Source organism: Bos javanicus, chromosome 12 (genome assembly GCF_032452875.1).
Source record: "Bos javanicus breed banteng chromosome 12, ARS-OSU_banteng_1.0, whole genome shotgun sequence".
NCBI lineage: Eukaryota > Metazoa > Chordata > Mammalia > Artiodactyla > Bovidae > Bos > Bos javanicus.
The window spans coordinates 69,346,096-69,369,797 of NC_083879.1; positions in this window are offsets into that span (position 1 = coordinate 69,346,096).

Genomic DNA, 23,702 nt, shown 5'->3' on the forward strand with positions numbered 1-23,702 from the left:
TCTGAAGCTCCAATTATTCAGCCACCTGATGCAAAGAGCTGACTTGCTGGAAAAGACAGAGATACTGGGGAAGATTGAGGACAAAAGGAGAAGGGGGTGACAGAGGATGAGATGGTTGGATGGCATCACTGACTCAATGGACATGAGTTTGAACAAACTCCAGGAGATGGTATAGTATAGGGAAGCCTGGCGTGCTGCAGTTCATAGAGTCACAAAGAGTCAGACACAACTTAGCAACTGAACAACAACAAAGATTTTGCTTTCTTTTTTTTCCAGGTTGAACAATCTGCCCTACCTTCTACCTGTGGGCCGATAGTTGATTACTGAAGTGTGATTCTTTTCTTTAATGCTTTTAATTTTAGTTTAGACATTGTCTTGAATGTAACCCATTCTTAGTCATTTCAGTTCAGTTCAGTTCAGTCGCTCAGTCGTGTCCAGCTCTTTGCAACCCCATGAATTGCAGCATGCCAGGCCTCCCTGTCCATCACCAACTCCCGGAGTTCACTCAGACTCACGTCCATCGAGTCAGTGATGCCAACCAGCCATCTCATCCTCTGTCGTCCCCTTCTCCTCCTGCCCCCCATCCTTCCCAGCATCAGAGTCTTTTCCAATGAGTCAACTCTTTGCATGAGGTGGCCAAAGTACTGGAGTTTCAGATATGCAGATGACACCACCCTTATGGCAGAAAGTGAAGAGGACCTAAACAGCCTCTTGATGAAAGTGAAAGTGGAGAGTGAAAAAGTTGGCTTAAAGCTCAACATTCAGAAAATGAAGATCATGGAATCTGGTCCCATCACTTCATGGCAAATGGGAAAACAGTGGAAACAGTGTCAGACTTTATTCTGGGGGTCTCCAAAATCACTGGAGATGGTGATTGCAGCCATGAAATTAAAAGACACTTACTCCTTGGAAACCAACCTAGATGGCATATTCAAAAGCAGAGACATTACTTTGCCAACAAAGGTCCGTGTAGTCAAGGCTATGGTTTTTCCTGTGGTCATGTATGGATGTGAGAGTTGGACTGTGAAGAAAGCTGAGCACCAAAGAATTGATGCTTTTGAACTGTGGTGTTGGATAAGACTCTTGAGAGTCCCTTGGACTGCAAGGAGATCCAACCAGTCCATTTTCTAAAGGAGATCAGTCCTGAGTGTTCTTTGGAAGGACTGATGCTGAAGCTGAAACTCTAGTACTTTGGCCACCTCATTCGAAGAGTTGACTCATTGGAAAAGACCCTGATGCTGGGAGGGATTGGGGGCAGGAGGAGAAGGGGACGACAGAGAATGAGATGTCTGGATGGCATTACTGACTTGATGGACATGAGTTTGGGTGAACTCCGGGAGCTGGTGATGGACAGGGAGGCCTGGTGTGCTGTGATTCATGGGGTTGCAAAGAGTCAGACATGACTGAGTGACTGAACTGAACTGAAAGATGAAATAGGCAGGGACTTACCTGTTCCCCCTTCTTTCCCTCTGTGGAGTTGTGGATAAGAAGAGAGGGCAGCATGAACAGAAGTGTCATCATATCCTAAATTTCAATTTAAGAGCTGACTCATCAAGTAAAACCTTCAGTGTTGGTGTTAGGGCTCAGTTTCCTCATCTCTCAGTTTCAGAAAGACAAGGCATGACTTTCTGATTCCTGAAAACTCCAACCTCCCCTGACAGTTATACGCCAGGTAAAAACTACAGCAAAGTTCATGTAGAACTGACTTCCCTGGTGGCTCAGACGGTAAAGCGTCTGCCTACAATGCAGGAGACCCGGGTTTGATCCCTGGGTGGGGAAGATCCTCTGGAGAAGGAAATGGCAACCCGCTCCAGTACTCTTGCCTGGAATATCCCATGGGAGGAGCCTGGTAGGCTACAGTCCATGGGGTCGCAAAGAGTTGGACACAACTCAGCAACTTGACTTGATTTCACTTCATCTGGTGCCAAAGCCAAGTATCCTTCCTTTGGTTTCTCTGGAGGATGGATTTTGTCTACCAGGTCAGCCCAGATGTCCTTACCTACCATGTCCATAGCTTCCCTCAAGCCATGACTCTCATTCATTTGCATGTTAGTATCACCTGCAGGGCTTTTGAAAGATACTGATGCCTCACCCCAATGTTCATTGCACCACTGTTTACAATAGCCAAGACATGGAATCAACCTAAATGTCCATTGACAGAGGACTAGATAAAGAAGATGTGGGACATGTATACAATGGAATATTACTCAGCCATTAAAAAGAATGAAGCTCCAATACTTTGGCCACCTGGTGGAAAGAGCTGACTCAATGGAAAAGACCCTGATGCTAGGAAAGACTGAGGGCAGGAGGAGAAGGGGATGACAGAGGATGAGATGGTTGGATGGAATTGACACAATGGACATAAGTTTGAGCAAACTCTGGGAAATAGTGAAGGTCAGAGAGCCCCGGCGTGCTGCAGCCCATGGGGTCACAAAGAGTCAAACAATTTAGCGACTGAACAACAACAAAAAAGAATGAAATAAAGCCATTTGCAGCAACATGGATGGACTTAGTGTCACACTGAGTGAAGTAAGATAGAGAAGGAGAAATATCGTATGGCATCCTTTATATGTGGAATCTAAAAAGAAATCACACAAACGAACTTACAAAACAGAAGGAGGTTGCTGAGGGGAAGGGGTAGTTAGGGAGTTTGGGATGGCCACGTACACACTGCTATAGATAACCCACTAAGGATCTATTGGACAGCACATGGAACTCAACTCCATGTTACATGGCAGCCTGGATACACGTATATGTATGGTTGAGTCCCTTTGCTGTTCACCTGAAACTCTCACAACATTGTTAATTTGCTATGAAGTGAAGTGAAGTCGCTCAGTTATGTCCAACTCTTTGTGACCCCGTGGACTGTAGCCCACCAGGCTCCTCCGTCCATGGGATTCTCCAGGCAGGAATACTGGAGTGAGTTGCCATTTCCTTCTCCAGGAGATCTTCCCGACCCAGGGAATCGAACCTGGGTGTCTCACATTGGAGGCAGATGCTTTAACCTCTGAGCCACTATACCCCAATACAAAATAAAAAGTTCAAAAGAAACAAAGAGATACTTCTGCCTCAAAACCACAATGAGATACCACCTCATACCAGAATAACAAGTGTTGGAGTGGATATGGAGAAATTATAAACCTTGCACACACTTGGAGAGAATGTCAAATGGTGCAGCTGCTGTGGAAAACATTACAATGCTTCCTCCAAAATTGAAACATAGAAAAAAAGCAACATGGAATTTCAATGCTGCTGCTGCTGCTGCTAAGTCGATTCAGTCATGTCCGACTCTATGCGACCCCATAGACAGCAGCCCACCAGGCTCCCCCGTCCCTGGGATTCTCCAGACAAGAACACTGGAGTGGGTTGCCATTTCCTTCTCCAATGTATCAAAGTGAAAAGTGAAAGTGAAGTCACTCAGTCGTGTCCGACTCTTCGAGACCCCATGGACTGCAGCCTACCAGGCTCCTCTGTCCATGGATTTTCCAGGCAAGAGTACTGGAGAGGGGTGCTTCAGTAATTCCCTTTGAAGGCACAGACTGAAAAGAACTAAAAGCAAGGACTCAGATCCTTGCACACCCATGTCCCTAGCAGTATTATTCACAGTAGTCAAAAGGGGGAAGGTAAACTAAGTGTCCATCAACAGGTGGATGGATAAACAAAATATGTCAGACACATACAATGGAATAGTATTCAACCTTAAAAGGAAGGAAATTCTGACACATGCTGCAGCATGGATGAACCTTGAGGACAATAGGCTAAAGTAAGTAAGCCAGTCACGAAAGGGTAAATACTGTATGATGCCACTTACACGAGGTACCTAGAGAACAGTCAGATGCCCGGAGACAGCCCCTGGTGGGGAGGAGTGATGAGAGGGGAGCTGTTGTTTAACGGGTATTGCAAGTTTTGCAAGATGAGTTCTGGAGGGTGCAGGGTGGTGATGGTTTTGTAACATTGTGAGTGTATTAAATGCCACTGCCTTGCACATGTAAAAATGTCTAGTGAGGGAAATTTTATTTTATGTTTATTTTCCCACAGTTTGAAATCGTTTTTCAACGATGCTGATTCAGGGCCAGACTGACTGAATCAGACCCTCTGAGAGTGGGGCTTGGGCTCAGCCATTCTATAAAAGCTCCCTGGGGTTTTCTGCTGCACAGTGGGTGTTACAGAGTTTGGCTCTAGAACCACAGACCTCCGTCCTGGCCCTCCTCTGGAAACGCTCATCTTCAGGACCAAATGTCATTTGCTAGTTTGACCCAAAATAAAAAGGAAAGTCACTGGCATTACCTCCTGCGCATATTCTCTTGAGCATATTCTTCTTGGAGGAAAGAAAAGATGCTTCTGTCTTGGGTTTGCTGGCAAGAAAGAGTCTTCTGTGCGCTTTATTCTAATCTGAAACAAACCTCACTCTGAATTCTCTGACCCAGGGGATAAAAAAAAAAGCTCTGGTATCTGGAGAAAGCAAATGGATCCCAGGCTCCAATCAAGAGAAGAATGCCTGGGGAATCAGAAGAACATTACGGTGTCGTATAAATTTCTGGTGAGGTTTCAGCCTGCAGCATTGTCCTGAATTCTATGCAAAACACCAGGGACACTGGTGAATTGAAAGGTGACTTGGATAATCGTGGGCCTCGGGCCTTACTGTAATGATGAAGTTAGGGGAAAAAAACACACAGGTTTGCTGTCAGAGGAAGAGAGGAAGTGAAGGAAGAAGAGGTTTATGGAGTGTGCCAGAGGATGGAGGAGAGAGTTTGTTTCTGGGAGAATGATGATACATTCTGAAAAAATTAAGTGTCCATTCCCTCTGCAAAGAAGTGGTCAGAATTTGGTTTAGATCTAAGGAAGGGAAGGACTGATGGAGAGATTGTGTTCCATAAAGTCTTTTATCCTTGATACCAGTGTTGGGGTTGGGGTGTGTCTTATTCTTATTCTGAGTATTTCTATCACCACGTCAGTAAATTGGTGTGGTATTTGGGGCATCATAGTCCAATAGAAATTTCTGTGATGATAGAAATGTTCCAGTGGACTGCAGGAGCTGGCTTTTACTGGCTTGTGGCGTTCACTATTTCATTTTCAGGAATTTTGCAAGCTAGTTGTTAAAATTTGTCACTGTTTAACAGTTAAATTGTATACATCTATCATTAAACATTCGGAGAAGGCAATGGCACCCCACTCCAGTGTTCTTGCCTGGAAAATCCCATGGATGGAGGAGCCAGGTAGGCTGCAGTCCATGGGGTCGCGAAGAGTCAGACACGACTGAGCGACTTCCTTTTCACTTTTCACTTTGATGCATTGGAGAAGGAAATGGCAACCCACTCCAGTGTTCTTGCCTGGAGAATCCCAGGGACAGGGGAGCCTGGTGGGCTGCTGTCTATGGGGTCGCACAGAGTCAGACATGACTGAAGCGACTTAGCAGCAGCAGCATCATTAAATATTATACCAAAAATAATGGTAATAAATACTCAAAATTCACAACCTCTTGTTTTACTACTGAAGTTTGCACTGTCCAATATGGTAGCCACTAGCCACACGTGACCATTGGGTACTGGATATTGGCTAGTGTGAGTGAAGAAAGGACTTCTAAATTAATTTAAATTCAAATTAATTTACATTAAATAGCCACAGGTGGCTAGTGGCTACTGTAATGCGGAGGGTGTGTTTGGGTGTTTGCAAAATACTGTATCTCTCATTGATGACTGTTGTCTGAAAACCATTTATTTCAGATGCTGAATGAGTATCTTTCATTCCAATGATTTTGATTTTTATTATGAGATCATTTGAATCTGGGGCTTCCTTGGTGGCTCAGCGGTAAAGAATCCACCTGCCATGCAGGAGATGTGGGAGACTCCGGTTTGATCCCTGGGTGGGGAAGATCCCCTGGAGGAGGGCATGGCAACCCACTACATTATTCTTGCCTGGAGAATCCCATGGACAGAGGAGCCTGGTGGGCTACAGTCCATGGAGTTGCAAAGAAGCGGACACGACTGAGCTACTGAGCAGGCACAATGGAACTGAACTTAAGCTACTTGGGAGGGCAGTGATGGAGGGAGGAGCAGAGAGTAAAGAGGAGAGAGAGAGGGAGAGGGAGAGAAAATTTGTTCTAAACTGAATTCTTGGTGCTTTGCAAGGTGCATGCTAATGATGGCAAAAAATGCTGAGGGCCACACATGCTTTCCTTTGCTGTTACATGACTTGCCATGAGCAGGAGTGGACAGACCACACACTTGTCTGGCCCAGAGCCGATTTTGGATGCTGGATGACATGGACAGGCATTTCTAGGGCTTCCTTAGATTTCAGGAACAACCCTGGACTCCTCAGTTTGAGCGGGGACTCCAGCCCAGATCCCCAGCCTCCCCTACCACCATAATTGGGCTCCATTTGCAAGGAAGTGACCCTGGCTTTCCCAAGCTACCTAAGGTCAGCGCTGGTCAGCCAGCCGGGAAGTGCTGGACAATTAGCGCTGAAAGCTATTGCCTCAGATGTGGCCAACCCATTTCCCTGTCCCATCCCCCTTTCCCCCAGGTAGTTCCCCGCTTTAATTTCCCTGCAGGTTTCAGAAAGGATGCATTAAATTATAATCACTAGCTGTTTTGTGAGCAGCCTTTTGTGACCAGTAATGACTGTAATGAGAGAAAAGAAAAAGGGAAAATGGGATGATTGAAGCTCACTGGGAGGCTTTTGCTGAGCTGTTTGTCAAGCAACACAAACAGATAAATGGGGCTCTTCTTTGCCCAGTAATTTGTATCTGTGTTTTCATTCGTCACTGAAAGGCAGGCCTGTTTATTAGGCATCTGCTAGCCAACAGGGGCCACTTTACTAACCTAAGGTGGGATTTTCGAGACAGCAGGAGTCACATGACTGCCTGCTGCAGCACCGCCTTGGCAATCCTGTTCACAAATGAGTCCGTTTGGTGCGTCCTGCTGGGTGATTAAACTATTAATACAGCTACAGCCGGGACTCTTTCCATGAATCCTTTGACATCCTAGGTAAGCTTCCTCCTCCTTTTTAACTCTGGAGCTTCGGGCTCTTTGTGCTCATCTGGACCACTGAAACGGTTTCTAGTATCTTCCTAAAAAGGTAGCGATCTAATCATAATACTCCCATGGTCTAAAATCGTCATCAATTCCCCACTATCTCTGAACTTTGAGGACCTCTGGGGCGCTGATCTCATGCAACTGTGTAGTTAAAAGGTAAGTTCTCTGAAAGCACATTATTGTATCAGCTCAGCACAAAGCAAAGAGCCTTGTACTTAGCTAATAAGAGTCTGTTGGGCTGGACTAAGTTTAAAGCAAAAATGAAAAGAAATTCTAATTTTCTCCCTAGGTGCTATTACTTGGATATGTAGACTTTTGAAAATATTTTTATGTATTTATTATTTATTTAGCTGTGCTGAGTCTTAGTTATGACACTTGGGATCTTCCATTTTTTGTTGTGGCACGTGTAATTTTTAGTTGCAGCATGTGGGATCCAGTTCCTTGACCAGGAATCAAACCCAGGCCTCCTGCATTGGGAGTGGAGAGTTTTACCCACTGGGCCACCAGGGAAGTCCCCTGGATATGTAGACTTTTTAAAACTAAGAAACACTTACAAGTCTGTACTCTTTCCAAGAGAATTAATCCCAAATTTTTAAGAATAGCAGTAGCTTTATAAATTTTGATGCCTGCAATCGATGTCAGAAATTCTGTATCTTGGACTAGCCCTGCAGGTCCCTGGGGTACCTCGGAGACCACACCAGTGCCAAGGAGGAATTCCTGAAGATTGGCCGAGACCTCATTTACAACCACTAGTGAGTCAGCTTCTCTGCCTAATCCTGCCTTCCTCACTTCTTTACAATGTATCTCCCCAAGTGTATCTCCCCAGAAGAACCTGGACCACACAGAGTCTCTTCCCAGGGAACCTGATCCAAGATATTGCCATATTTGGCTTCCTTCAAGTGAATGTTCTTGGTTTCTTTTCCTCTTTCTCTTCTCCCTTTGGAGCTGAGTTGTGTTGGTTGAATACAAACTCAGCATGATTCTAACTGCTATAATACCTGGTGTCTTTGGGATAGTATCTGGTGGTCAATTAATATTTGCTGAATGACTTTTTTGAATAGGAGAATTGCGGGAGTTTATAGAAGTAGTAAAATACTTTTGCAAGGTGGAAAGGGAATTCTACTGGGGCTGAGGGAATTCTAAGTCCCCATAATTCAAGCCATGTCCATGAATTTTTTGTCTATGTAGTAACTTCAAAAGTTAGTTGGGAGTGGCAGGAATCAGTGTCCCATTGATTGGAATAAATGCAGAAAGAAATGTCTGGTTTTCAGTGTGGCAAGTTCCAATTAGGGCGACCAGATTTTCCACCCACGTAGAATGAAATCATTGGTTTAGCAGAATAGTAATTTGTAGACAAGCAATTGGGTAGGGCTCACTTGTTCCTCTCTGCGCATTGATCTGAAGTACAGAATACAAGAAGATACCAAATTCAAATATGAAATGTGATCTTTATTTTCCAATGCTTTCTTCTAAATATACAAAGCAAGAAGAGAATAGTTATAAAGTAGCACCTTATAACTGGAAAAAATGTAAACACTTGATAGAAACTTGAAAACAAGCCTTCTATGTGGGTTTCTCACTGAATTTGAATGGATAAACTCTTGTGGTTGTGCTTAGTCACTCAGTCGTGTTTGACTCTTTGTGACCCCATGGACTGTAGCAGGCTACTCTGTCCATGGGGTTCTCCAGGAAAAAATACTGGAGTGGGTTGCCATTTCCTTCTCCAGGAGATCTTCCCGACCCAGGGATTGAACCCAGGTCTACCTGCATTGCAGGTGGATTCTTTACTCTCTGAGCCACCAGGGAAGCCCAGATAAAGTGTACCTAGTGATTTATTTATGTAGTAACAGCCTCCACACACTGATATGATTTCCTGAACCTTCTTCTGAACCCTTTTCTTCTTTAGCCTCCTGTTCACATTGTTCAGAAAACACCTAGGTTGTGATGGGGGCTTCCCAGATGGTGCTAGTGGCAAAGACTTTGCCTGCCCATACAGGAGACACAAGAGACGGGGGCTGGATCCCTGGGTGGGGAAGATCCCCTGCGGTAGGAAGTGGCAACCTGCTCTAGTACTCTTGCCTGGAAAATCCCATGGACAGAGGAGCCTGGAGAGCTATAATCCATGGGGTTGCCAAAGAGTCAGATATGACTGAGCAACTGAACACACAGGATATGATGGGTGCCATATAAATTCCTAGCAAGATGCCAGACAGTGAATTGCCCCAAATCAGCTCTGCTGCCTTTAGGCAACAGATTTCTCTTTCTCTCTTTTTTTTTCCCCCTTCAACTTTCCATGTTCCCATTAGGTCAACTGATTAAGATTAGAAAATTTCCTAGAAACCAAAAATAAAAAAACTGTTTTTAAGTTGGTGTTGTCTGTTTACTTGGATATTTTCCACAGAGATTTTAGGATGCATACTTGGTCCTTGCACAAAGGAAAATATACATATACTATAAACTTTTCATCTGGAATTGAGAGAGATGCTAAGGAAATAAGTCATTGATAGCTTCCTGGGGCCCCCCAGGTGCTGGGGTCACGTGGAATTGTCCTGTGCTGGCTGAGGCCATACTTCCTTTCACATCTTAGGAAAGTTTATTCAGTTTGAATCCTGAGTTGAGGTTTCTTTGCTTCCTTGGTTTCAGGCTAGCTCTTTGTTCAGAGATCTCTGGAACTAATTTCAGCCATACTTACAGTTTTCTAGGTGATAGAAGAACATCTAGAACTAGGCTTGAGGCCTGCATCCATGAGACCTCTGGTCCCTTCTCTCCAGCACCCTGCTCTCCAGAGGTGTTTTGATTCAGATCCACAGCAAGCATCGCCAGTTGTGACTCTCCCGAGACACCCTAAGAAACCCAAGCTGTGTCTCCCACAAGTCGTTGAGAGCCACCACTCTCCCTCAAACATAAGCTCACTGCAGCTCAAAGCTGGAGTTTCCCAGCTCTCCTTTTGCGACCCCTCTGGGTATGCCTTAATTTGCCTTAAAAAGTGGAACAAGTGTTTCAAAGCTAAAGTAATTTTTATTTTCTTGAATTTTTCAAGTGCTTGTCCATAATACAGCAATTTGGGTAAAGTATGACTTTACGGGCTTCCCCGGGTGGTGTTAATGGTAAAGAACCTGCCAGCCTAAGGCGAAGACATAAGAGACATGGGTTCAATCCCTGGGTCAGGAAGATCCCCTGAAGGAGGGCATGGCAACCCACTCCAGTATTCTTGCCTGGAAAATCCCATGGACAGAAGAGCCTGGCAGGCTACAGTCCATGGGTTCACAAAGAGTCAGACATGACTGAAGTGACTCAGCACTCATGCACGGAGGCTACGTTCAATCCATACTGGCCTTGCTCCTTGTAGAGGAGTCCAGGACCTGAACTGCAGGCATCACCTGGAAGCTTTAAAAATGCACACTTTCAATGGCTGCTCCCCACCTCTTGAATCAGAACTACGTTTTCACAAGTGCCCTGGGTGAGTCTTTTGCACACTGAAATTTGAAAAGCACAGGCATATCCTATCCCTCCTTACCAGTCACTCTTACCATACTTACCTGCCCTCAGTACCTCCCAGAATTGCCCAGATGGTGATCTCCCTGCCCTCTTGCTTTTTCTACATGGCATCCTGATCATACCGTTCATCTTCTTCATTGTGGTCACATGTTAGACTCCCATTCTGTCTCCTGAGCCTGGCAGGCAGGGTCCTCTGAGATCTGGCCGGGCCCACAACTCTGGCCTTGGCTGTCATCACTCCCGGTGTGACCACAGCTTCATGGCCCTGCATGTCCCATGCTGATTCTGGCCTTTGTGCCTTGCTCTTGTAAGCTCAGCAAAAATGCTCTTCCTGTCCATCCTGCCCATCCTCTAAGATGCAGCCGAGGTCTCAGTTATCCTAGGAAGCCTTCCATGGCCAGTCCCCAGCTAATCACCTGGACATGCAAAACTCACATACCTTATAAGCTGGGTTAGGAGCCCCTTCTGGGGGTTCCACACTAATGTGTGGAGCACTGCACTCTTACTGCATCCTGGACTGCTTTTACAAAGTTTTAGCTTCCCTGAAGGATCAATCAGTACAGAATCCACCTGCGATGCAGGAGACACAGGAGGAGATGCAGGTTCAATCCCTGGTCAGGGACGATACCCCTGGAGAGGGAAATGGCAGACGACTCCGGTATTCTTGCCTGGGAAGAATCCCATGGATGGAGGAGCCTGTTGAGCTACAGTCCATGGGATCACAAAGAGTTGGACACAACTGAGAGACAAAGAGAGAGAACTCTTCCAGGAGACTCTGAGGGCCTGGAAAAATGAGACAGTCTAAGAGTCTGAGTAGAGTCATGTTGAGTATAGACTCTGGAGCTGGCTCTCCGGGCTCATGTCCCAGGTCTGCCACTAACTAGGCACGTGACCTTGGGCGAGTCACTCCTCTGTGCTTCAGCTTCATCATGTGTAAAAAGGACTAAGTTGATGTATCTGTTGATATTTAGTGAGCTGGTTGTGAGGTTTGAAAGGCAGTATGTGTATAACGTACACATGTTTGCTATCATGTTTTCATTATTCAGCTTTGGATCCCCAGTGACTGGCTGAGTGCCTGGCGTAAAATAGACACTCCGAAAATAAAATACTGAAGGGTTGAATAGATTTCAGTGCTTGTTCGGGTTTGATCATATTTGACAAACCAAATCCGGTGAAGTGTATAGGGTTTGCATTATTAGCCCTATCCCATAAGGAAATCAACCCTGAATATTCACTGGAAGGACTGATGCTGAAGCTCCGATACGTCGGCCACACGGTGTGAAGAGCCAACTCATTAGAAAAAATCCTGATGCTGGGAAAGATTGAGGGCAGGACTAGAAGGGGGCGACAGACAATGAGATGATCAGATGGCATGACCAACTAAATGGACATGAACTTGAGCAAACTCCGGGTAGAGAAGGACAGGGAAGCCTGGCATGCTGCAGTCCGTGTTGTTGCAAAGAGTTGGACTCAACTTGAACAATAATGAAAGAGGTCTATGAGGTTTCCTTCCCTAAGACCTCACAAGCAATCTCAATAAGGCAGGGCCTGTGCTAGAGCTCTTTTTGGCTTGTTGCTTGTGCAGGATCAATCCCCCTGATGTTAGATCTGCCGAATGGAAACACAATGGATTTTAAGGGTGGGCATCTAGTCATGAAAACGTTTCTCCTAAATTTCATATTGCCAAAAGGCCATTAACCATGCCCTCTCACCCAAAGAACTGCGTTCATGCTTTCCTTCCACCCAGAAGAGTCTTCTGCCAATTTCCATTCCAACTTTATAGCATCTGGCAGACAAAGTCCTTAAGATGTATATGCCAACTTGACAATTATTTATTAAAATGCCAGGATTAAGGGGGACAAATTGTGAACTGATAAAAACTGCTTTTTCTAAATATACATGGTATGCATTTTCAACACTGCAAAGAAAATTCTTCTCACAAGCACAAGGACCAAAATAAACCAAACCTTCTTATTCGTTTCTTCTCCCTAAATCTGTTTTTACTCTTAGTATGAAAATGAACACTCACACAATATGACAAGGGCAGGAAACACTTTGTTTTGTTTTTACTGAAAGGGAAAAAAAATCTACTTTAATTTGAATATTAAACCATCCAGAATATCTAGCCAAAGACATGTTTTTATTATTTGCATTCTTAAGTTTGGCTTGTTATGCTTTTGGCATATCTACTGATATCACTCACAATATTTTTTCATTTCATATATTAATATTTAATATTCTTTAAACATTGTTCAACCTTAATGGTTGTCTAATTTCTGTTTTTCATCCACAGAGAAGCTATTAATTTATGAGCATATAGGGCAGTAAGTAATAATTTGCATGAATGACTTGAGCAGATATGCTCCCAAAGGCCGCCCATAGCATAGACTCTGGAAGGGGTGATACCATCTATTGGCTAAGCTCCAATGAGCATTGCTTTACAAGAAGCAGAAAGAAAAAAAAGTTTTTTAATCCATAAAGAAGTCTACTAAGTGAAAAATCAACAGCGATGACAGCAGCGGGTTTGTTTCTATCCCATTTTCCCCTTTGTGAGCTCTCTGCAGTTCCCTGTTGGGAGAGATTTGTGAAATGGCAAAGCAAGAAGCAGAAGCGCTTAGAAGGGCTGAAGATCAGCTCATCCTTTTCTGGGTCCAGAACCCAACTCTTCTCCCAACAACTCTGCTCACACACCTTTGTGTCTACATGTTGCCACTGAGCTAACCCCAAATAAGGTCAGTTGGGTGAAAACAATTTATCGATGAGCCAGTCAAACCCGTGATTTAGCAATACCTAGACACTGAAATCTGTTCAATGCCCCATTCCATTTGTAATGATATTTCCCATCGCATAGATTTGACAAATGGCTTGGGCAGCACAACAGCGCCTGTGTTAAATGTTACTTTTGGAGTTGAAGGTACAATTGCACACCCAGAGGTGAGAGCCTACCTCTATTTGAAAAGACAGGTTAATTGCTCTCAAAGCAATCTCACTGCTTCCCTTCTCCAGAAGGATATGGGTGAGTTCCCCTTGGGCCAGGAAGTCAATGATGAAGTCAATCACCGTTCCCATAAATTCTGGCTCCAGAATTTACCTCCCTGATACTAATGTTTGTCTCCCACTGGAGTTATCTTTCCTACAGTTTGGAATTTATAGTCACCTCAGGACAGATGCCTCGCTGGCACCCTGAGGTAGGTAATTAAAGAATTCCTTTGAAAGTGAAAGAGGAGAGTGAAAAAGTTGGCTCAAAGCTCAATATTCAGAAAACGAAGATCATGGCATCTGGCCCCATCACTTCATGGGAAATAGATGGGGAAACAGTGGAAACAGTGTCAGACTTTATTTTGGGGGGCTCCAAAATCACTGCAGATGGTGATTGCAGCCATGAAATTAAAAGACGCTTACTCCTTGGAAGGAGGGTTATGACCAACCTAGACAGCATATTCAAAAGCAGAGACATTACTTTGCCAACAAAGTTCGTCTAGTCAAGGCTATGGTTTTTCCAGTAGTCATGTATGGATGTGAGAGTTGGACTGTGAAGAAAGCTGAGGGCCACAGAATTGATGCTTTTGAACTGTGGTGTTGGAAAAGACTCTTGAGAGTCCCTTGGACTGCAAGGAGATCCAACCAGTCCATTCTAAAGGAGATCAGTCCTGGGTGGTCTTTGGAAGGAATGATGCTAAAGCTGAAACTCCAGTACTTTGGCCACCTGATGTGAAGAGTTGACTCATTGGAAAAGACTCTGATGCTGGGAGGGATTGGGGGCAGGAGGAGAAGGGGACGACAGAGGATGAGATGGCTGGATGGCATCACCGACTTGATGGACATGAGTTTGAGTGAAATCCGGGAGTTGGTGATGGACAGGGAGGCCTGGAGTGCTGCGATTCATGGGGTTGCAAAGAGTTGGACATGACTGAGTGACTGAACTAAACTGAACTAGACAATCTGAAACAGACAAAATAATTTTTCCTCCAATATCTGCACGTTACAGTTAGTTTTTTCAAGTATCTATGTAATTGTTATTATTCTCTTTTTAGCTTTTTCCTACATTTTGAACAAGCACTACAGGAAAGAGAAGACATTTAATAAGATTTAGAATTAGAGCCTGTGCTAATGGGGCCTTCCAAGTGGTGCTAGTGTTAAAGAACCCGCCTGCCAATGCAGGAGGCATAAGAGACTTGGGTTCGATCCCTGGGTCAGGAAAATCCCCTGGAGATGGGAATGGCAACACACTCCAGCATTCTTGCCTGGGAAATCCCATGAACAGAAGAGCCTGGCAGGTTGCAATCCATAGGGTCGCAAAGAGTCAGACACAACTGAAGCCATTTAGCACAGCACAGCCCATGCTATTAACATCCCACCTCATAATCTAGTATCTTGACGTTCAGAAAACAAATTTAACAGAAGCAATGATTTTCCTGGTTTTTCAGGAAGTCAAACTGCCTAGTCTGAGTCAGGGAACTCCAAGCCTTCAGTTTTAAACCAGGCTCTAAAACATCATTCTTGCTCTCTCTCTCTCTTTTTTTTTCCCCTTGTGCTGAATTCTCATATTGGCTACAGACTTTCCAGATGTGTTTTTCCTTATTAAAATACTAAAACAAAATTATATGTGCTTAAGTCATAGGCATATATTTTTAAAGCCTCATTATTTTGGATTGGGGGCGATTTTTGTTGGTTTGTTGTTTTGGGCTAACATTTTTATGAAACAAGAAAGCATATTTGGATATAAATTTATCCATGATGAATTGTATGTTGCTGAATATACAGTTAACAGTGATACTACTTCCTCAATTCATTGCCAATTTCTTAATAAGAGTTTTGCCAATTGGCATTAGATAACATAAATAAACTGCATGTAAAAATCATTAAGGATTTAGGGTACTATTATGGAAAACATAATTATTAGCATGTGATACTAATTTAGCATAATTCACTTAAACTGAGTCTATTTCCCTTCCTATATATAGTAATAATTTAAAGCAGCTTCTCTTATATCATGGGCTATGAACACAACATGATCTGCATTTATGATGCTCAGCCGGTCACAGAGAGAGAAGCACAGCACTAAAGAGCTGTCTCTGAAATAAGCTCATTTGTCACTGTTTCAACTCAGGACGATAACATTTAGTCTTCACTTATTCAGTGTACGGGTTGTCACACATAGTCACGAAACACCAAGGTGTTTGTGCTAAATGATAACAAGCAGTTGTGAATTATTTTTCTTGGGAGGGATACAAAGCAGAGTCCAGACTGTCCCGTAATAGCTCTGCTGTCTCTCTCACCAACATTCTAAAAGGTCACCTTGAGTAGTTTCCCAGCTAAGTGCCCAGGAACTTGCAAAGAGGGCAAGAAATGACATGTAGCCTGCAGCCCTGGTCACCTGTGTCTCAGGCCAGTGAGCCGGGTCTGGGAAATGCTGTCAGTGGTGGGGCGTGTGCATCGCTGTGTTGGCTCCATGGCCTGATTTCCAAGTTACTTCCATGTCTTTTTCATTTTACTGATGGATAAAATTTTAATAAAGAAGAAGCCCAAGACAGATGAAAAGACATAAATTGTCTATCTTGTTGTTGTTCAGTCACTCAGTCCTGTCCGACTCTTTGTAACAACATGGACTTCACCATCTCCCAGAGTTTGCTCAAACTCATGTCCATTGAGTTGGTGATGCCATCCAACCATCTCATCCTCTGTCGTCCCCTTCTCCTTCTGTCTTCAGTCTTTCCAGCATCAGGGTCTTTTCTAATGAGTCAGTTCTTCACATCAAGTGGCCAAAGTATTGAAGCTTCAGCTTCATCATCAGTCCTTCCAGTGAATATTCAGGATTGATTTCCTTTACAATTGACTGGTTTGATTTCCTTGCAGTCCAAGGGACTCTCAAGAATCTTTTCCAACACCACAGTTCAAAGGCATCAATTTTTTGGCACTCAGCCTTCTTTATGGTCCAACTCACATCCATACATGACTACTTGGAAAAATCATAGCTTTGACTAGATGGACCTTTGTTGGCAAAGTAATATCTCTGCTTTTTAATATCTATCTAGGTTTGTTATAGCTTTTCTTACAAGGAGCAAATGTCTTTTAATTTCATGGCTGCAGTCACCATCTGCAGTGATTTTGGAGCCCCCCCCCAAAAAAAATATAAAGTCTCAAATTGTTTCCATTGTTTCCCCATCTATTGGCCATGAAGTGATGGGATCGGATGGCATGGTCTTTGTTTTTTGAATGTTGAGTTTTAAGCCAGCTGTTTCACTTTCCTGTTTCACCTTCATCAAGAGGCTCTTTAGTTCCTCTTTGCTTTCTTCCGAAAGAGTGGTGTCATCTGCATATCTGAGGTTATTGATTTTTCTCCTAGCAATCTTGATTCCAGCTTGTGCTTCATCCAGCCCAGCATTTTACATAATGTACTCTGCATATAAGCAGGGTGACGGTATACAGCCTTGACGTACTCCTTTCCCAGTTTTGAACCAGTCTATTGTTCCATGTCCAGTTCTAACTGTTGCTTCTTGACCTGCATACAGGTTTCACAGGAGTTAGGTAAGGTGTTCTGTTATTCCCATCTCTTGAAGAATGTTCTACAGTTTATTGTGATCCATACAGTCAAAGGCTTTCACATAGTCAATCAAGCAGAAATAGATGTTTTTCTGAAATTCTCTTGCTTTTCTATAATCTAACAGATGTTGTCAATTGTCTATCTACATTAATCAAGAAAGATCCCATGAACGTTTCTCTTGGTACAGGATAAAAAAAAAAACAGGATACAAATCTGGTTTATAACCACCCTCTAAATATTAATAAAAGCACGTGAGAACAATAAACTCTATGTATTATTTTAGCAATTAGACATAAATTATTTGCATTTATTTTCCAGTAGTATATATATGTATCACATACCTTTTAATATTACCAGCAGAGGAAAAGTCAGGAGAGGGGGAAAAAAAATCAAGATTCTTTTTAAAAAATAATGATCAACATTTAAAAATTTTGTTTGGGGTATTTATTTCTTCCTCATAAAGGACTTTTGGGGAGACATTACAACTGATTAACTTTATTGCCAATGATTTTATAAATATCATGTTGGTTGAAATGCTGTGGCTTTGTTTGGGAAACTCTGAATACACCCAGAGAAGCATAGTGTGAACTGTCATGCCAATGAGAGTGAAAACATTAAAGAATCCCCGACATAAAGCAAGTAGGTCAGATTTGAACCAATAGCTCTGATTCCAGGGGGTCAGCCTAGTTCTTCTGTATATTTTGTAATAAATTAAGATTCCTAGCTGTAACACCAGACAGAACTAGCAGGTTTTTAAAAGGTAGTTTTATTTGTTTATTTATTTTTGGCTGTGCTAGGTCTTCCCTGCGGCTCAGACGACTCTCTAGTTGTGGCGTGTGGGCTTCTCATTGCGGTGGTTTCTCTTGTTGTAGAGCGCGGGCTCTAGGGTGCAGAGACTTCAGTGGTTTCGGCAGGTGGTCTCAGTGGTTTTGGCCCCTGGGCTCTAAGGGCACAGGTTCAACAGCTATGGCACAAGGGCTTATTTGCTCCGAAGCATGTGGGACCTTCCCGGAGCAGGGACTGAACGCGAGTCACCAGCATTGACAGGCAGACTCCTTCCCACTGAGCCATCGGGGAAGCCCTAGCGTGTTTACAGTATTTTCTAGGTGTCACGCATGGCAGCTCCACTCTTATATTGAACCCGCAGAGCAGCACTGAAGTGGATTATTAGTGTTCACATTTTTTACATAAAGAAATTTAAGATCACGCTGATAGCAAAAGGCAGAGCTGAGGTTCACACTTTGTCTAGCTTCAGCATCTATGCTCTTAATCGAGGCATCCCATTTAATTTGACCCTCAGCACAGTTAACCTAAGGTCAGGGGTTGACAGATTATGGCCATGGGCCAAATCCAGCTCACCACCTCATTTTGTATGTCTTGTGAGCTAAGAACCATTTTTGTTTTTAATGTTCTTTTTGAAAAAAGAAGTATAGCATAGCATTCTGTGCTTTGTAAAAAAAAAAAATTACATAACAATTTCAGTGTCTGTAAAGTTTTATTGACACACAAGCCTTGTTCATTCTTTTACATATTATCCAACGCTGCTAAAATCACAGAGTTGAGTAGTTGTGAGAGAGACTAAATGGCCTGCAAATCTAAAAATATCTACCACTTGACTTTTCACAGACAGAGTTTGCCTAGGGTTATCACTGAGCCACTGGGCTTCTCAGGTGGCTTCGGGGTAGATCCCCTGGAGAAGGAAATGGCAACTTGCTCCAGTATTCTTGCCTGGGATATCCCATGGACAGAGGAGCCTGGCAGGCTACAGAGTTTATGGGGTTGCAAAAGTGTTGGACACGACTTAAGAACTAAACAACAGCAACAACAAATTGTACTTGCTGAAAATAAAACCAGACCCAGATCTTGTTGTTTTCTTTAACATTAAACAGTTTTTTGAGTGAAGTTAACTATTTTCAGGTATAAACTGTATTTTGAACTGTGATGTTGGAGAAGACTCTTGAGAGTCCCTTGGACTGCAAGGAGATCAAACCAGTCAATCCTCAAGGAAATCAGTCCTAAATATTCATTGGAAGGACTGATGCTGAAGCTCCAATATTTTGGCCACCTGATTCAAAGAACTGACTTATTGGAAAAGACCCTGATGCTGGGAAAGATTGAAGGCATAAGGAGAAGAGGACAACAGTGGATGAGTTGGTTGGATGGCATCACTGACTGGACGGCCATGAGTTTGAGCAGGCTCTGGGGTAATGAACAGGGAAGCCTGGCGTGCTGCAGTCCATGGGGATGCAAAGAGTCAGATATGACTGAGTGACTGAACTGAACTGAAACTATATTTTACAGCAGCTATCCCTCAGTGTCTGAGCATGACTGGTTCCAGGACCCGTGGGTGCTCAAGTCCCCTCTATAAAATGTTTATATTTGCATATAACCTACACACATCCTCCTGTATACTTTAAATCATCTCTAGATTACTCAGGGCACCTACTGCAAATTCTATAAAAATAGTTGTGTGTGTTCATTCACTCAGATGTGTCCGGCTCTTTGCAACTCCATGGACTGTGGCCCACCAGGCTTCTCTGTCCATGGGATTCTCCAGGCAAGAATACTGGAGTGGGTTGCCATTTCCTCCTCCAGAGGATCTTCCTGACCCGGGGATCGAACTCAGCTCTCCTTGTCTTCTGCATTGCAGGCGGATTCTTTACCACTGAGTCACTGGTGAAGTCCATAATTACCTGTTATTGTTGTTGTTCAGTCGCTCAGTTGTTTCTGACTCTTTGCAACCCCATGGACTGCAGCATGCCAAGCTTCCTGTCTTTCACCATCTCCCAGAGCTTGCTCAAACTCAGGTCCATTGAGTTAGTGATGCCATCCAACCATCTCGTCCTCTGTTGTCCCCTTCTCCACCTGCCTTCAATCTTTCTCAGAATCAGTATCTTTTCTAATGAGTCACCATTAGAGTTTTTTGAGTTTTGCTTTTTGGAACTTTTAAGAAAAAATTTCTTTCAAATATTTTTGATCCACAGTTGGCTGAATCCACAAATGTGGAGCCCACACATACAGAAGGCAAACTGTATTTAGATTTACTTAATATCGCCTCAAAGGCACCAAATATTAGACATAGATATTTGTGCCTGTTTTGGAAGCAAAGATGAATAAAATCATTTGTTCTTTAAGATATTTAAAACACTTGCTCTGGAATAATGGAGGCATCATTATTTTGCATAATGTCTATGAAATGGATTTGTTCAGCAGAGAGAAGTTTAAAGCTAAGTTATACCAAATCCTAATTAATGATGTTTTAAATAAGTTTCAGCAACCAATTGTTCCCCCATCACCCAAAAGGAAATGAGACGCTTCAGGAGATGCTTCAGGCAGCTCTGGATTTAATAGACCAGAGTTGAGTTGCAAATGTTCCACTCTGCACCACCAACATCCATCCATTCCTTCCCTTTAGGGCCATGTTCTCTGTTAGATCCTGGAGCCACAAAGATGACAGGACACAGTTACTCCCTTTACTTGGTTCTCAACTAAAATTCTCGCAGTTTTTCTGTTTTTCCACTTGGAGGGGAGTGGTTCTCCTCTAATTATTCCGTCCTTCCTGATTATGTCAGTCACTCCCGCTGACAATCTTACATTCACAGAAGAATCTTTGGGGTATCATTCCACGTATCCTTCCTGGCTTCATGAATAGAAACGTGCATCCTACTGATATAATAATGTCTGGATCAGTTATCTATTGCCACAATAATCCTACACGATGAACAATCATAACATTTCAATAAATTATCACAATACACATTGATTTAGCTCCTGAGTCTGTTAAGTTAAGCTGATCTGGCTGCACCCAGCTGAGGCCTGCCTGCAGGTGGGTACCTAGACTTGCTTTTTGGGGCTGGGCTTGCTTACATCTCTGGGCTTGGCTGCCTGTTGGCTGATCCAGGTTGGCCCAGCTCTGCAACCTTCAGGCTCACCCAGGCATGCCCACCTCATGGAGATGACAGAGGGCAAGAGTGAGCAAGCCCAATAATGCTAGGTGCTCTTCAAGTTTCTACCTGCATCACATCAGCTTACGTCCTGTTGGCCAAAGTAAGTCTCATGGCCAAGCCCTGTGTCAGAAGGGAAGGGTCACACAAAGTGACATGGCAAGTGGCATCAATGAGGTTGTTGGTGAAACACTGGGACCATGTAATCCACCATGCATGTGGGCAAAACTAACACCCCAGAGGTAAATTATTTTCATTATAAAATATGTAGGTGGAAATACACACATAAATCAATGAGTAAGAATTATATTGTGCAACAATTTCTAAGTATCACACTATATTTTAGAGGATCTTAACAAAGGGACAAACTCCATCTGCTGAGGTTAGGCCTGCTTACCTCTTTCATGGGATGGCTCACCATTCAGGAGATGCTTGGAGACTCAAAGACAGGGCAATTTGAGAGCCAGTGTGAGTACCAGGAGGATGGTTATCATAGGACTTGACATAGAGAATGGCAGGAAATCTGTCACTTCTCGCTTGATTATTGGAAGTAGGTCAAAGGTTAAACACAAACACCTCCAATCACCAATTAAGTAAAAACAAAGCTCACATTATATCCACCTGCAGAAAAATATTGTATTTCCCCTCCCAACAAGTGGAGCATGGCCAGTAACAGGAATCAGTGCCCCTCAGTCTGGGACATGGCGGCATATAATTCTATCCTCTGGATAAAGTAAACAAGACCAACTAAAACAAGACTAAAGGGATTGTGTGAATGTTGATGGTGATGAGGAAACAGAAGCAGCAGGATATACCACAAAAAACCAGTGAACAGGCAAATGGGCACAATTCATGTGGTCCTTGATGACAGTAATTGACTATGCTTTCTTTTTTTTGCTTTTAAAAGTTTTACTTTATTTTTATTTTTGGGACTGCACTGCATGGTATAAGGGATCTCAGTTCCTCAACCAGGGATCGAACCTATACCCCTTGCATTGGAAGCATGGATTCTTAAACCACTGGACGGCCAAGGAAGTCCTCATTTTTTCACTTTTTAAATTGTGGTTAGACACATAACATGGGATCCACCTTCTTAACAAAATTTTAAGTGCACAGAATAGTATTGTTACCTATAAGCTCAATGCACAGTAAATCTCTGGAGGTTTTCCATCTTTTGTGACTGAAACTTCATACCCATTAAACAGCAACTCCTCATTTCCCCCTTCCCCAGCAGCCACCATTCTACTTTCTGGTTTTGTAGATTTGTTTCAGACACGTCACATAAGTAGAATCATGTAAAATTTGTCCTTCTGTGACTGACTTTCTTCACTTATTGTAAAGTCCTCAAGGTTTATCCATGTTGTAGCATATGGCAGAATCTCCTTCCTTTTTATGGCTGGATAATGTTCCATTGTGTGTATATTCCACGTTTTTTTTATCCATTCATCCATCGCTGGATATTTGGGCAGTTTCTGCCTGTGGGCTGTTGTGAATAATGCTGCCATGAACATAGATGTGTAAATTATTCTTTGAGCTCCCAATTTCAGTTCTTTTAGATATATACTCAGAAGTGAGATTACAGGGTTATATGGCAGTCTATTTTTAATTTCTTGCTGTTTTCCATAGTGGTTGTACCATTTACATTCCCACCAACAATGTACTAGAGTTCTGCTTTCTCCACATCCTTGCAACAGTTGTTGCTTTCTTTTCTTGTTGTTGTTTTTATAATGGTGATCCTAAAGACAAGAGGTCATATCTCATTGGGGTCTGATTTGGGTTTCCCTAATGATTGCTGACTTTGAGCATGTTTTCATAGACTATTCTTTCTTGCTATACTAGACATACTCATAAACTATGCTTTCTTATCCATATAATGGCTATAAATAAATTTCTATTGTTTTAATGGTTATTTTACATGACTGAATAGTAGGTTCTTTTGGTATATTTTCATGGGAGTCCCAAATACAAAAAACCATTTCACTTTTTAATACTTGTTTCACATTTTAGTAATGATAAAATACTTAGCACAACAAAACTGCATAGATTGCTTAACATAAAACTTCAAAACTTCCTATTCATTCTCCTAGAATAGAGACTTTGCCTTTACTTCATGAATTCTGTATCCACTCTCAGCAAAATTAATCTTCAGTATTTAACATCTCATCACTCCTCTAATATATGAATAGTGCTACCCCAAGCATTTTTCCATATTGCTAAAAAAGGAAAGGAACGGAAATGAAAGAAATTCACACGATGAGGAAAGTGGTCATTCCACACTCAGACTTTGATTAGTGCCAAATGGGTTATGTTTATTGAATCAACAGGATCATTTTGACATGTAAACTACGCTATGCACCAGCCCTCCACTCTGGACAGGCTGCATAACTTTGGGGCCCAGTGCAAAATGAAAATGCATAGCCCTTGTTTAAAATGTTTTAAAATTTCAAAACAGCAGATACAGAGCATTAGACCAAGTTCTAGGATCTTCTAAGTAGAGAGTAGTCACATGCCCATCAAGCCAGCGCTGACCTCATGGTAAAAAGGAAAAAGGATCTTCTAGGAGTTTGTCATCTATCAGAAAATTATGCACAACCAGCTCAGTGCTCTCAAAGCAGCAGTAGGGCAGGTAGAGAAATTCCTTAAAAATCTAATGGGGGAAAAGGGTTCACAAACTGCACCTAT